A 12556-nucleotide genomic window follows, 5' to 3' on the forward strand; every position below is an offset into this window, starting at 1 on the left:
GGAGAGGGAAAAGGAGGAGGCTGCTGCCTTCTTTATAGTTTTGATATTTTTTTTTTTCTCCCTCTTCCAACCTCGTAGGATCAGATTAACCCCCCCTCCTCTCCCCTCCACGCACACACACACTCTCTCCAGCCCCAGCCATCCCAACCCTCCGCCAGCACTGCACCGGGGAGATGCCGGAGTCGGCGCAGGGTGGGATGCGGGTCTGGCCGCCGCGATGAGCCGGGTGGGATGCGCTAGGTGGGCTCGGCGGGGAAGCGGAGCAGGAGGGAGGCAGCGCGGGGGGGAAAAGGGGGGAGGTGGAGGCAAATGAACAAATCACACCTGCAGCTTTCTGCGTGCCGGAGCCAGCTGCAGCCCAGGCAGCGACCGGCAGGAAAAAATCCAGGCGCGCTGGCTCCCAGCACCATCATCTGCGGGGATTGAGGTGCACGGTGAGCGGGTGGCAACTCATCGCTGGCAGCGATTGATTTTGGGGAGGTTTATTATTAGCAGGAGGGGGAAAGGGAGGTGCTAACAAAGAGCGACCCTTCCACACACACACACACACACACCGATTTTTTTCCCAAGGGGTAAATAAAACCCGTCGCAGAGGCGAGGAGGGGGAGCCGGTTCCCCTGGCCAAGGGACGCAGAGCTGTGGTGGCCCTGGCCCAGCGGGCCACCCGTGCCGTGCCGTGCCGGGATCGCGGCTCCGCGCCCCGGCTGCTGCCCCGAAGGGCGCAAACGCCCAGCCCTGCCTCCTCCCACGGCTCCGCTCTGAGCCTCTCGTTAATTGAACTAAAGCTGTTCACCTTGATAACGCAGCACGGCAGCAAGTTTCCGAGCCGTACGCGGGGGGCTGGAGAGCTATTTGATCCACTTCCAAGGCGCTGCCTTTCAATTCAACCCCTTGCTCTTGAAGGATGGATAACCAGGCCCTCTCTTTTCCCTGTTAATTACTCGAGATAGGAGCCATCAAGCTGCAAACCAGACCGAACCTCACAAGGGGACACAGCACCTGCAAAAGCAGACTGCTTGTTCTCATCTCCCCTGTCGTTTTCCTCCCCACCCCATCCTCATCCTCATCCTCATCCCCATCCCCATGGCAGACCCAGTCTGGCTGTTTGTAGGTAATACACCACAATATGCTCCCAGCCACCTCCAGCTTCACACATGCCTCTCTGCAGGATGGTAAATCACGCTGGGACCTCATGGCTCCCCAGGGACTTGGTGTTATTCCCTGTAATCACCAATCTGCCCTGCCCTTCACACACAAGAGCCTGGCACCGTTTGGCATCACAAGCCGTGACTGCCACCCTAGTGAAGCCAAGGTGGGATGGACTCAAAGGACATCACCCCCAGCTTCTCCTCTGGGATTGACAGAAGACTAAAGGATTTGTTATTTTTACACTACAATCCAATAAATTCAACAATCTGGTCTGTCCATGTTATTTCCCAGCTCTGGTATGTTTGAAATCCCCAGCTCCAGGAGTCCTGTGATTTCAGGAAGATCTCAGCCCCGCTCTCCTCCAACGCTGACCTCACTGTGGTGGGGTGAAAGGTTGAAACCACAAGCCCCAGGGAGCCCCATATGCAAATTAAATCACCACCAAACACTTTGGTTATTAAACACTTTTTCTTTTTCTGGAACCTTTAAAGTTCTGCACCTACGATTTACGGGTTCAAAAAGGCTGATTTCATGACTTCTCAGCATTTCTGAGGTGTCAACACCCACGTCACCTCTGTTTGCATGACACGGTCATGTCTATCTAAGCCAAACCACTGCCTGGGTGGGAGACCACCACCTATAACACCAATTAACTTCACTCATTAAAACCTCCCAGCTCACAGAGGATGCTGCTGCTCAGTTATGCAGATGGAAAAGTTTCCATGCCCTTGATAAAATCCAGATCCAGAGCATCTTGGAGCAGATCTCACCCTGAGCTACCACAAAACAGCACAACCAGCATCAAAAAGCCTCTTCCCACCTTCCCTGCCATGAGAGCAGGGCTCACCTTGCTGATCAAAGTTGGAGGCTTCCCTGGACATAACCCTGCACCTCCTGCCCTGGAGAGGCTAAACAATAATGACTCATAGCAATGTTATTTCTGGAGCTGCTAAAACAAAGGCACTCTGGCTCCCTCGGTGTCTCACCACTTTGACCTAAATGATAAGGCATCCTGAGAAAACTGAGCTTTTCCCACCAGCCTCCTCATCCAGCCCTGACATGAGTGGCCAACCCGGGGTCCAAGGACCTCCCCAGTACCTACACAGGATGCTCTAAGCTGGCTCTTTTTCATTTATCTTTCTTTCATCCCTCTTCCTGGCAGATTTTCCCTCAGCCCCACTCCCAACCACACCAATGGATGGTTTTTGTCCCTTGCCCAGGTGCCACACACCCCACAGATGTGGTGGCTCCTCACAGGCAGGAGCAGCAGCCCTGCCCCAGCTCTCATCAAGCTCTGTGCATCGGCTCCGAGAGGATCCGATGGATTTTCATTTCCTAACTTTGCCCTTCGGGCTATTTCTAACGAGCTTCCTCACGCTTAAAAAAAAAAAAATAAAAGCCTTCATCTTGCAGCACGGTGTCAGAACAGCAACACTCAGGATGACTGTGCCTGCGAGGAGGCTGGAAATTAATTATAGGACAGTGGCTTTAGGTAGGGATCCATCCACTGACCTCCTTGTCCAGCTCCTGTTTGGGACCCAGGGAACAGCCAGAAATCCCCTCCCAGAGCAAACAGGCTTTTTTTGGCCTTGAAAAATGTATTTTTGCGGTGTGCTGTTTGGTCTGTGCAGCACAGCCTTGGGTGTGGAGCCACCACTGTCCTCCCGTGACCCCGTGCCCTCCCCGTACCCCACATCCCCATCCTTGAGCGCCCTTGTGCAGCCTCTTCCTGCATCACGGGTCCATCCACCCTCCTGGACCCATCCCTGCCGCTGAGAGGGAGGAATCAGTCCTGGGTGCCTTGATTTCCACTAATCAGATGTTTTAATGAGTTTCTCAGTGCCCAGCAGATCCCACTTCCCACCACCACCCCCTCTGGGGCCGGCCCCGCTCCCGCGCCGTGCCGAGGCCCCTGACATCCCCAAGGCTTTCCTTGGTGGGAGAGCAGCGATTATTTCTCTCAAAAGGTCTCTTATAATGGAAACCATCTCTGCATCCCTCCTTGGTCTCCTCCTGCCGTGACCCAGGCTCCATCGAGAGGAGCTCTGCTCCAAGGCAGCGCTGTGTTTCCATGGAAAGAGTGAATAGCAGAGTCTTCCCAGTGGTTTATTAGAATTCCTTTTACTTCGATGGAGAGTTTTAGAGCAAAGTAGAAAGGCTTTAATGTGGGGCTAATGGAGCCCCTGGGAAGTCCAGGAAGGAAATCTCCCCTGGAGGAGGCGTGAGGAGAGGGAGGGCAACTTTCAAGACGAATTCCTGGACAGGTTGAAATTTTTTTGCAGGAGCCATCTCAGGCAGCGAGAAATGGAAATGAATGTTTGTTTTATTTTTAACAGATGTTACAAAAGACCTGCCAGTAATTCAGTGAACGATGCAAAACCTAGATCCCACTCACTTTTCCCGGCATGTCTTCCATCCCCTCCCTCTCCTGCTTGGTACAAATGCTTATTTGCATTTAGCATATCATACTAAAAAAAAAAAAAAAAAATTAAGCAATAAAATAACAATCGTACACCACTTCATTTCCTCCCTCCCTAAGGTTTTGGTTTCAGGTTAAATCCTTGGTTGGAGCAGCTATTAATTGTTTTTAATAAATTTTTCTGTCTCTTCAGATTTCCCAAACCTATATTCTACTCACCCACTTTGGGGGGTGCCCTCTTGCCCAGGCCCCCATCCCTCTCTCTCCCTGCTGTTCCCTCGTGGAACAGCTCTTGACTCTGCAAAGTGTTTGGAGCCCCAGTGTGAAACACAGACTGCAGCCTCTTCTTTGGGAAGAAATACAGGGATTTGCAGTTAAGAGATGGGGAGATGGAAAGGGGAGGAGGTACAATGAGGGGGCCCTAAAACCATCCAGCCAGGGGCTGGAAAAGCAGTAAGAGTGTGGCTCTCCAAAAAACACAGTGCAGGAAGCGATCCACGAACACACACCACAGCATAGGGAGTTCCAAAGCTGATCTGAAAGCCACCACGGTGCCAGAGGGGTATCTGGGATGAAATACAGCAGTTATGAGTGACACACGTGAAACCCAGACCTGGGAGGCCAGCGACAGTCATGGAATCCCAAAATGGTTTGGGTTGGAAGGGACCTTAAAGCCCATCTTGTTCCAACCCCCTGCCATGGGCAGGGACACCTTCCACTATCCCAGGTTGCTCCAAGCCCCTTCTAACCTGGCCTTGGACATGTCCAGGGATGGGGCATTCACAGTTTCTCTGTGCCAGTGCCTTACCACCCTCACAGGGAAGATTTTCTCTCTCATATCCAATTCATCCCTGCCCACTGTCAATGTGAAGCCATTCCCCCTTGTCCTGTCACTCCATGCCCTTGGAAAGAGTCCCTCTCCAGCTTTTGTAGTCCTGGCCAGAGGAGCCCTGAATCCCACGGATACCAGATTTCCTGAAAATGAGCAACTTTGGCAGCTCCTGGTTTAACTCTTGCCTGCAAAACACAAGCTGCAATGGTTCCCCTTTTCATGCCTAACTGTGAAATACCACTTCTCCTCTGGATACCCAGCTTTCCAAAGGGTATCTGGAAAATCGAGTGGGCAAATGCAGGGTGATTTTCTGCATTTCTGTTTCCTGTTAGCAACCATGCATGCATAGCTCCAAGTGGCCCATGATCCCACACACCAGCATGCCCTGTGCTGGATTCACACTCCATCGATGCCTTGTTTGTGGGATGCCAAGCAGGAAAGGAAGAGGCAGGCTCTGGGGAGCAGACACAGGTCAGTACTGCCACAAACAGGGTGTCCCTGCACCCATTACAAACCCTACAATCTGCCTGATTTCCAGGCAGAAAATGGCATCCGTGTGCATTTCCAGGTGACAGAGGAAAAGTGGCTGTTTTCACTGAGCTTTCTCCTCTTCCTGTTACAATCCTGCACCTGGTTAGCAACTGTCGGAAAGAGGTTAATCACAGTCCTTAAATCAGGAACCTTGTTGTGGTATGCTCGGGATGCACATCTGTGCTCTCCATGGCTCATCCCCGGCGGCATTTGGGAGAAGGCAATATGCCAAAAACACCCCACCCCCAAATAAGCCACCCAGCCCCCCCCAAACGAGCGACGAGCATCCCAGGGTGCAGGATCCTGCTGACTCCTTGAGCTGGTTCTGCAGCACACGTGAAAGGCTCATGATCCCCCCAGCCCCACCACGGCTGTGGGTTAAAGGCATCTCGGATAACGCGGTGTTGGCACAGCCATAATGGGGCAGAAAAGGCTTTTGAGGGATTGGGGTTTTGCTCACTGGCCAACCTTATGATGGAGAGGAGGAGGCATCACCTGGAAATGCCTTGGGAGTAAACCATGGGGTGGTTTCACATCCCAACCCAGAGCTCAGCCCTTGGCAGAGCAAAGGAGATCCAGAAACCGCCAGCTGCCCAGCTTGGCTCCTGATTTTCCAAGCATTGCAAAGCCTGGCCTGGCCTTGCTATTTCTAGGCCTGTCCCAGGGGATTACCCTGCTCTCCCTGTTTTGGGAAAAAGAAGCATTCCGGAGCGTCAGAGCCCTGGTGCTCAGCCGGGCCGGGCCGTTCCAGGCACACACACGTGCACAGCCCGGAAAATGGAGAGGAATTGATCCCGGAGGCAAATCTCTTTTGTTCTAACCCCGCTGCTGTAACTGGATCTCCCCAGGTTCCCCGGCTCAGGAGCTGCGGAGGATCACATCGCTTTCAAGCCTTCTCCCAGTGCCAGCTTGTCACATTCCCCCGGGTGGGAAGGGCAGGCATCGCTCCCAGCGCTTGTTTACCTCGGCACCGAGCACGAGGGGTGTAGGGCGGTAATGAGCCAAAACCTGGAGGGAGCAGATTGCGGAGCCGCGGCATGAGACCACCCCCAACTCAGAGGCTGCCCCTTTTTAATGAGGTCCCCCCCGCCATCCTCCTCCCCGCCAGGCTCCCCGTGCCCTGACATCCTCCTGCCTTTCCCCGCTGTCTTGTTCCGACTGCAGAAATGCTGATTCACAGAGCCCGGCGCAGGAGGCGTTTGGGAGGCAGAGAGAGCAGCACAACGCCGCCCCAATGCACCCGGAGCTCCCCGGGCGCCTTCGCACCGGGGACTGGCGACAGCCGAGTCGCTGCAGATTAATCCGCTCTGCGCTCCTTCCAGCACCTCTTTCCCAGTGACTCCCTCGCCTCCCAGCAAGGTGAATCCATCCCCTCCGCTTCCCGGGAGAGCTCGCATGCGAATTTGCGTCCCCTCTCTCTGCACAGGGGGAAAAGCAAGGTGAAAGATTCCACGCTGCGCACGACAGCGCGATGGGGCGGATGGCACTTCCCCAAGGATGCACTCTGCTTTCCCAGCGGCAGGGCAAAGAGAACAGCACCCTGACCTGCTGCCAGGCAGGGTCACACCTCACTCCTGGGTGCTTTGATGCATCACGGGCAATCCAGACCCTGTCTCTCCTTCCAGGGCAGGCAGTGCCCAGCAGCGGGATCCATGCCCCGGCTGGCTCCTGGCACCCACTGCCACATCAAGGGCGCTGTGCAGGGACAGCAGCCGGCACAAACCGAGCTGCCCGCCCTGCCTCACCTTCCCTCTCCTCTCCTCTCCCCTCCTGCCAGCACGGTGCAGCTGGTGCAGCAGCAGGGCCAAAATCCGAGACTGCAAAAGGATGTTTATTTGGAGCAGGCTGCAGGAATGGTGTCCCCAGCAGCCCAGGGCACGCAAATGGCTGCAAAAGCAGGGGATGGCTGTCCAAGGATTTCACTTCTCACAAGTCCAGGTCTCTTCCCTCTGGGAGAACCACAACACACTGTGGCAGAGCTCAGGTGAATAGATCCATCCTGTTCTACTCCATCTTGCATTCCGTGACCCCATTCACTTCTCCCCCCTGAGGCCACTTCATCCCAAAGTCACCTGTGGTGCCACAATGGATGCAAACACCTGGGGACCCCATGCACTGAACAGCAGGATGTGACACAGACTTTCCTGTCACCCTCACACTCCTCCCTGTGCCACGTCCCCCTGGACCAGCTCAGCACTGCTCAGATCAGCTGGGGTCCATCCCAGAGCAGGGCACACAGAAGATCAACCCAGCAAGCGAGGCAGGAAAGCCAAAACGGAACCCAGCTCTGCAAGCCCATGGGAACACTCTGGATGTGTCAGGGGACACCAGGGCACCAGGACACCCCTGGCCACCACCACGCTGGTGCATCTGCAGCCCCGAGGCTCAAAGATCAAATCCACCTTTTCCTTTAATCCTTCAACATTTTTTGCACGGTGTATCAAAGCTGTGCTGGTCCACTCTGCATGGGTGACCACCTGTCCACAGCCAGTGGCCAAGCTGGGCTGCTCATCTGGCTCCCCAAAAAGCCATGGTGCATTTGAATAGATTTCCACCACACAACTGTAAAGGCCCCAGTGGGTTTGAATAGGAGCCCCTTGAGGTATTATCTCAGCAGTGCCTCGAGGCAGCCACCTGAATCCTTCCGTGACTGCTGCACAAACCTGGAATGTCTCCAGCAGCTGGGGATTATGGACAGACCTTGCAGAGGAGCCCCCAGACCACCACAGCACAGCCAGCACCATCAGCTCTCAGATGCTCCCACGTGCAGCCATTCCTCAAAAAACAAGGCACGGTGATGCTAAGAAGACCAAAGCCCAGATGCCAAGGCAGGAAACCAAGCTGAAGTTTTCACATTAATCATATCGAGCTCTATTCTTTTTCATCTATTTCAAGGCAAGTCAAAAAGAGGTTCACACTCTCCCCTGGCAAACCACAGAGGATGACGTGAGCCTGTCTCTTGCATTGCAAGTAGAGTGTGTCAAGCAATTAGCAAGTCATCAGGAATTCAGATAGGGTGGGCAGGATACGATCCCTCAAAGCTCTGGCAGGAGCATTACCCACCCTGGAGTTTCCCATCAGGCATGGAAGGCAGCAGAGGGAACAGGGGCTGTTGGTGAGCTCTCAGGAGCAGAGCAGACACTGTGCCAGCAAAGCCTGATGCCATAAAGCACCTCACGTTTAGCCTGTGCTGTAGCTCAAAGGCCCTGGGCATTCAACACAGATTTTTCCTCGCTCATTCCCAACCTCAGCAAGGTGGCCAGGACGATTCCAAGAACCCTCAGGCATCCTGCAGGCCTGCTGGGTCAACCTGAGTACCTCACACATGACCCATCCCTGAGTGTTTGCCGCTCCCACCAGTTTCACTCCCTGCACCTCTGACCAATGCTAGTTTCCATTCAGCATCATCCCAAACCCTGCTATCCTGGAATTTAGTGGCAAAACCCATGCAAGAGCAGGAGCAAGCCTTCACACTGGGATGAGATTTGCACTTTGGTCCCCCAGAGCTGCTAAACCCACACCACACCAAAGCCTGGCCCAGCACACAAATGGAGCAGGACCATCTCACCAAGAGTGCCTTGGAGGGGACCTCAGTGGCTTGCAGCCTCCCCAGACACCTGGCTGGTCCCCATGAGCACCCAACCAGCCCCAAAGGACGAGGGAGGATTATCCTGAGGTGTGAGCAGCCAGCCTGGGCACACACCTCCCTGTGCAGAGGGATGCAGCGTGCTGGGCAGGTGGCACAGGGGACGCCTCATCTGCCACCCGCCCTTTCTCCTCTCCATTGCCAAGGTAGCAGCAGACAATGCTATCTGCTGGGCTGTCAGCCGGCCCTCCTCCCGTCTCTTTAGCCAGAAAACTCTCCATCTGTCTCCAGATGGGGTGTTTCTACCACTCCAGTCAAACCGATTCAGAGTGGAACAATGATGCTTTGTTAACAAAACAATTTTTGTGTGTCAAGCCCTCCTTCTTGCGGGTTTTTCTCCCCCCCCCAGTCCCCAGTGGGTCAGCTTTGTGTGGCGTCCTACATTTTGTTGTTTCTTTCACATTTTAAAGGCTCCGTATTTTAGTACAAAAGGTGCCTGCGGAGCAGCTTTTATCTGCGAGGCAAGATTTGACACATACGCAGATCACAATTGCGACAGGAGGTTCGTGATGTGGTGGTTAAGGGTGGTGTCAGGACCTTCAGAGTGATGAAGCATTATTTCCAGTGATTTTTGCCTCCAGGATAAAAATTACAGCTGGCCCAACGCTGCATGTATGGCTTCTGTGAGCTGGAATCCCCCAAGGGCTCATGGAGGGGGCAGAGAAAGTTTGAGCTTGCTTTGGTACAGAGCTGGCATCACCTGGGTCCATCCGTCCTTCTCGTGTCCTCCTGAGCAGGACAAGCCACCTCTGTCACTTGTGAGCAGAAGGGATGGGTACATGGAGCAAATCTACATTCCTGTGAGTAAACTACAACCCTCTCCCCAGCACAATCCCTGTGGCAGCCAGGAAGATCAAACCTCAGCCCTCCCGTGGCCAGAGTGTCGGACTGAAGATCCTGGGGAGTGTTTGACTTCTCCCCAGCTACCAGGGGTGGGATCAACCCCTTTGAACCCTCACCCAGCAGCAGGAAGGAGAGCTCTCTTTCTTCTTCCAAATACATCTCCACCATGCAGGCCTCCAAGAAAACCAGCTTTTCCTTTATTTGTCTTTTTTTTCTGCCCTGAAGCAACAAGCACACAAACCACCTTCTGCTCTGCACAAAACCAGCAATTCCCAGCAAACAACCAAGCCGCTGGCTCCAGAGCAAACAGCTCCATGTTCCGAAGCAGGCTGGAAATTTCTACACAAGGGGGACTTTTTCTTCCAGCTCCCTCCACATTTGCAGGGAAGGTCCCTCCTCCTTCCTGTCCTCAGGTAACAGCATCTTCATGGAAACACCAATATTTTTATGAGTCATCCCCCTTCTTCCCCTTTCCTTCTCTGTGGCCAACACCCCTGTGCTTTCGAGATCAAAGCTGAAGGGGACCAGCTGTGTTGAGTCCTTTCCTTTCCAGCCCTTTCCATCTCCATTTGCAGCCGTCGCCAGCGCGAGTCCCTGCTGTTCTGACAGCGCTTTGTGCCGCCCCTCCTGCACCATGCCCGCCGTCTGCTCCCCCTCCATCCCTCTCCTGCCATCCCAGCTCCTGCTCCAGCCACGCTGGGAACACAGGGAACCCTCCCTGAGCCGGGCTCAGTCCCCTCTGGCATGCATGGGAGCTGCCCTGCTGGCTGCCCCGGCTGCCCTGCCTGTCATGTGCTGATTCAGAGGCAGAAATGTGCTCAGAGAGAAACGGGATAATCTGCTTCCACTGAAATCCCATCCTAATTCCCTGTGTTTGGTAACTCCTCCGCAGACCAGAGCATGAGACTGCATCTCCCTTCCAAACAAGCAGCTCCATGGGGACCTTCACTCCAGGCTCCTTTCAGCAGGGGTACAACCTTGGCTGGGAAAGTCCAGCTCCTGCTGTGAAAGCGGCTGAGGGAACAGGAATCTCCCTCCCTATCCAAAAGGCTGAACATCTCACACAGCCCCCGGTGCTGCAGCAGGGATTTGCAATGTGATGGGATAATTAGAGTCAGGGATGTGCTTCTCGTGCTTCTTAACTGCCAGAGGGCAGGGTTAGATTAGATATTAGGAAGAAATTCTTCCCTGTGAGGGTGGTGAGGCCCTGGCACAGGTTGCCCAGAGCAGCTGTGGCTGCTCCATCCCTGGAAGTGTTCAAGCTGAATGGGGCTTGAAGCCACCTGGGATAGTGGAAGGTGTCCTTGCCCATGGCAGGGGGGTTGAATGAGATGATCTTTAAAGTCCCTTCCAACCCAAACCATTCTGTGATTCCAGGATTCTTGATATACCCAGGAAAATCCGTCCATTTTCGGTCTCCCAGTGAGTGTCATTTGTGCACGTTTGATGGAAGCTGCTTCCATGTGCAGCAACTCACAGGTCTGACAGGTCCCTCTCAGGGTCATGCACCCCATCCTTCATGACATCTCATCTTGCACCACGTGCACCTCCTGCATGTTGCCATCACACATCCTGCACCTATACAATCCCTGCTTCCCAACACCTCGCTGTAACTCAGCCCAAATCCAGCTTGGAGCTGTCTCTCCTACAAAGACTTTGAAGAAAGCATTGCACAGAATTAAGTCTCGGTGCTTTTTATATGTAAAACACTGAGTTTAGCTGCTAATGGCAATTCCCAGCAGAAAAGGATGGTTAGTAGTGGTGGGTATATTTATGAATTCTTTCTAAGCAAATGCCGTGAGGCGGGAAATGTATCGGTCCTCGTGGAAAGCTTCCCGGGCTGCTGCTGCAGGCATCTAAATGCAAAGTTTCACCATGACTTTTTGAGTTCTGTGCTCTGCTAGACATATCCCTTTCAAATCTCTCAGGAATGCTTTCCCAGTCTCTCTCCTGTGGTCATGTGTGTGTCACTGTGACCTGCCCGTGTCTGTGAGGGCAGCAGCATCTCCGTCCTTCTCCAGCCACTCCACTGACTTGCCAGCAAATAAAAGTCAGGGGAATCTACTTGACTGGTCTCCTTAGCTGCTCTCTCCAAAGGGCTGACTTATAAAATACCCACGTCCTGGATTTCTGGGAGGTTTTCACTGAGAGCACATTGTTTTTCCCCAGCAAAGCCAGAAAAGAATTTACAGTCGGTCCACACAGCGAGACTGCTCTGCTTTCTCTTTCCTGGGACAGGAACTCAGTTTGAAACAGATTGCTAGCAGCTAAATGCAAGTTCCTTAGCCGCTTCCAGAGTGAAAATATTCCCTCTCCAGATCTCCTTTTATGTCCACAACACATTATTCCGGTGGAGGGCTCTCTTGCTAAGAAAAGCTCTGGTAACTCCCAGCCTTGTCTCCAAAGTGGTTCAGGTGTGGGAGCCAGCTCCCCTGCAAGCATCCCTTGGTCCTGCTGCCCAGCTGAGATGTCCTTAATTCCTCCATCTGTCCCCTCCAGGCTCTGGCTGGCTCTGCTCTCAGACAGTGAATACATACAGCAGGCTGCAAGGCTGCTTGTCCTAAATATACACTTTTCCCACAGCTTCAGGAGAAACTATGTCTTTTAAGTCCCCCAGCCCACTCCTTGGGGTGCTTCTGGGGCTTTCCGTGCTAAGCTGCCTTTGTCCCACACACTGCATGCAGACAGACGAGAGGTTCACACCAAAACCCACCTCTCCTCTCTGCCTTTAACTAAACCAAAACAAAAAACAGATGGAAAATCAAATGCTGGCAGTGTGAAGCATGTGGGCTGCACTCGCATCAGCCCTCCTGGAGCTGCAGAGTGTATTCCTTCCTGCTCCAGGGTCCCAGGGCAAAGCCAGACCCCAAAAGGGTTATTGGTGAGGGAGATCCTGCTATTCCCCCTTGCCAGCCACCAAGTAGCATGGAGGTGGGACACAGGGAAGGAAGGGAAAAGACAGAGACAAGAGCAGGCTTAGTATGTTAGGAAGTCCAGAAGGAGCAATTTCAACCCCTAAGCAGGATTTGCACAATGCACAGCCAACGAGGCACTGGGGCTGCAGACAGAATACTGGGGGGACAGTCACAAACTGGACACTGAGCTGCTTTTAACCAGGCTCCAGCCATCCCACACA

At 53.7% G+C, this 12556-nt stretch overlaps 1 protein-coding gene across 5 annotated transcripts in view; it reads right to left on the reverse strand.

Annotated features, from left to right (window-relative positions):
• The window catches only part of RAI1 (retinoic acid induced 1), a 74321-nt gene that overhangs the window by 39846 nt on the left and 21919 nt on the right, over positions 1 to 12556 (reverse strand). Inside the window, exon 1 of one of the 5 annotated variants that reach the window (XM_077187137.1) lies at positions 325 to 1044. The exons of the other annotated variants lie outside the window; for them this stretch is intronic. The gene's annotated coding sequence lies outside the window, so the exon portion shown is untranslated. Of the gene's footprint in view, positions 1 to 324; positions 1045 to 12556 lie in introns of those variants that run through there. 5 annotated transcript variants of the gene reach the window in all.

The sequence above is a fragment of the Agelaius phoeniceus genome, chromosome 16, assembly GCF_051311805.1.
Source record: "Agelaius phoeniceus isolate bAgePho1 chromosome 16, bAgePho1.hap1, whole genome shotgun sequence".
Classification (NCBI taxonomy): Eukaryota; Metazoa; Chordata; class Aves; order Passeriformes; family Icteridae; genus Agelaius; species Agelaius phoeniceus.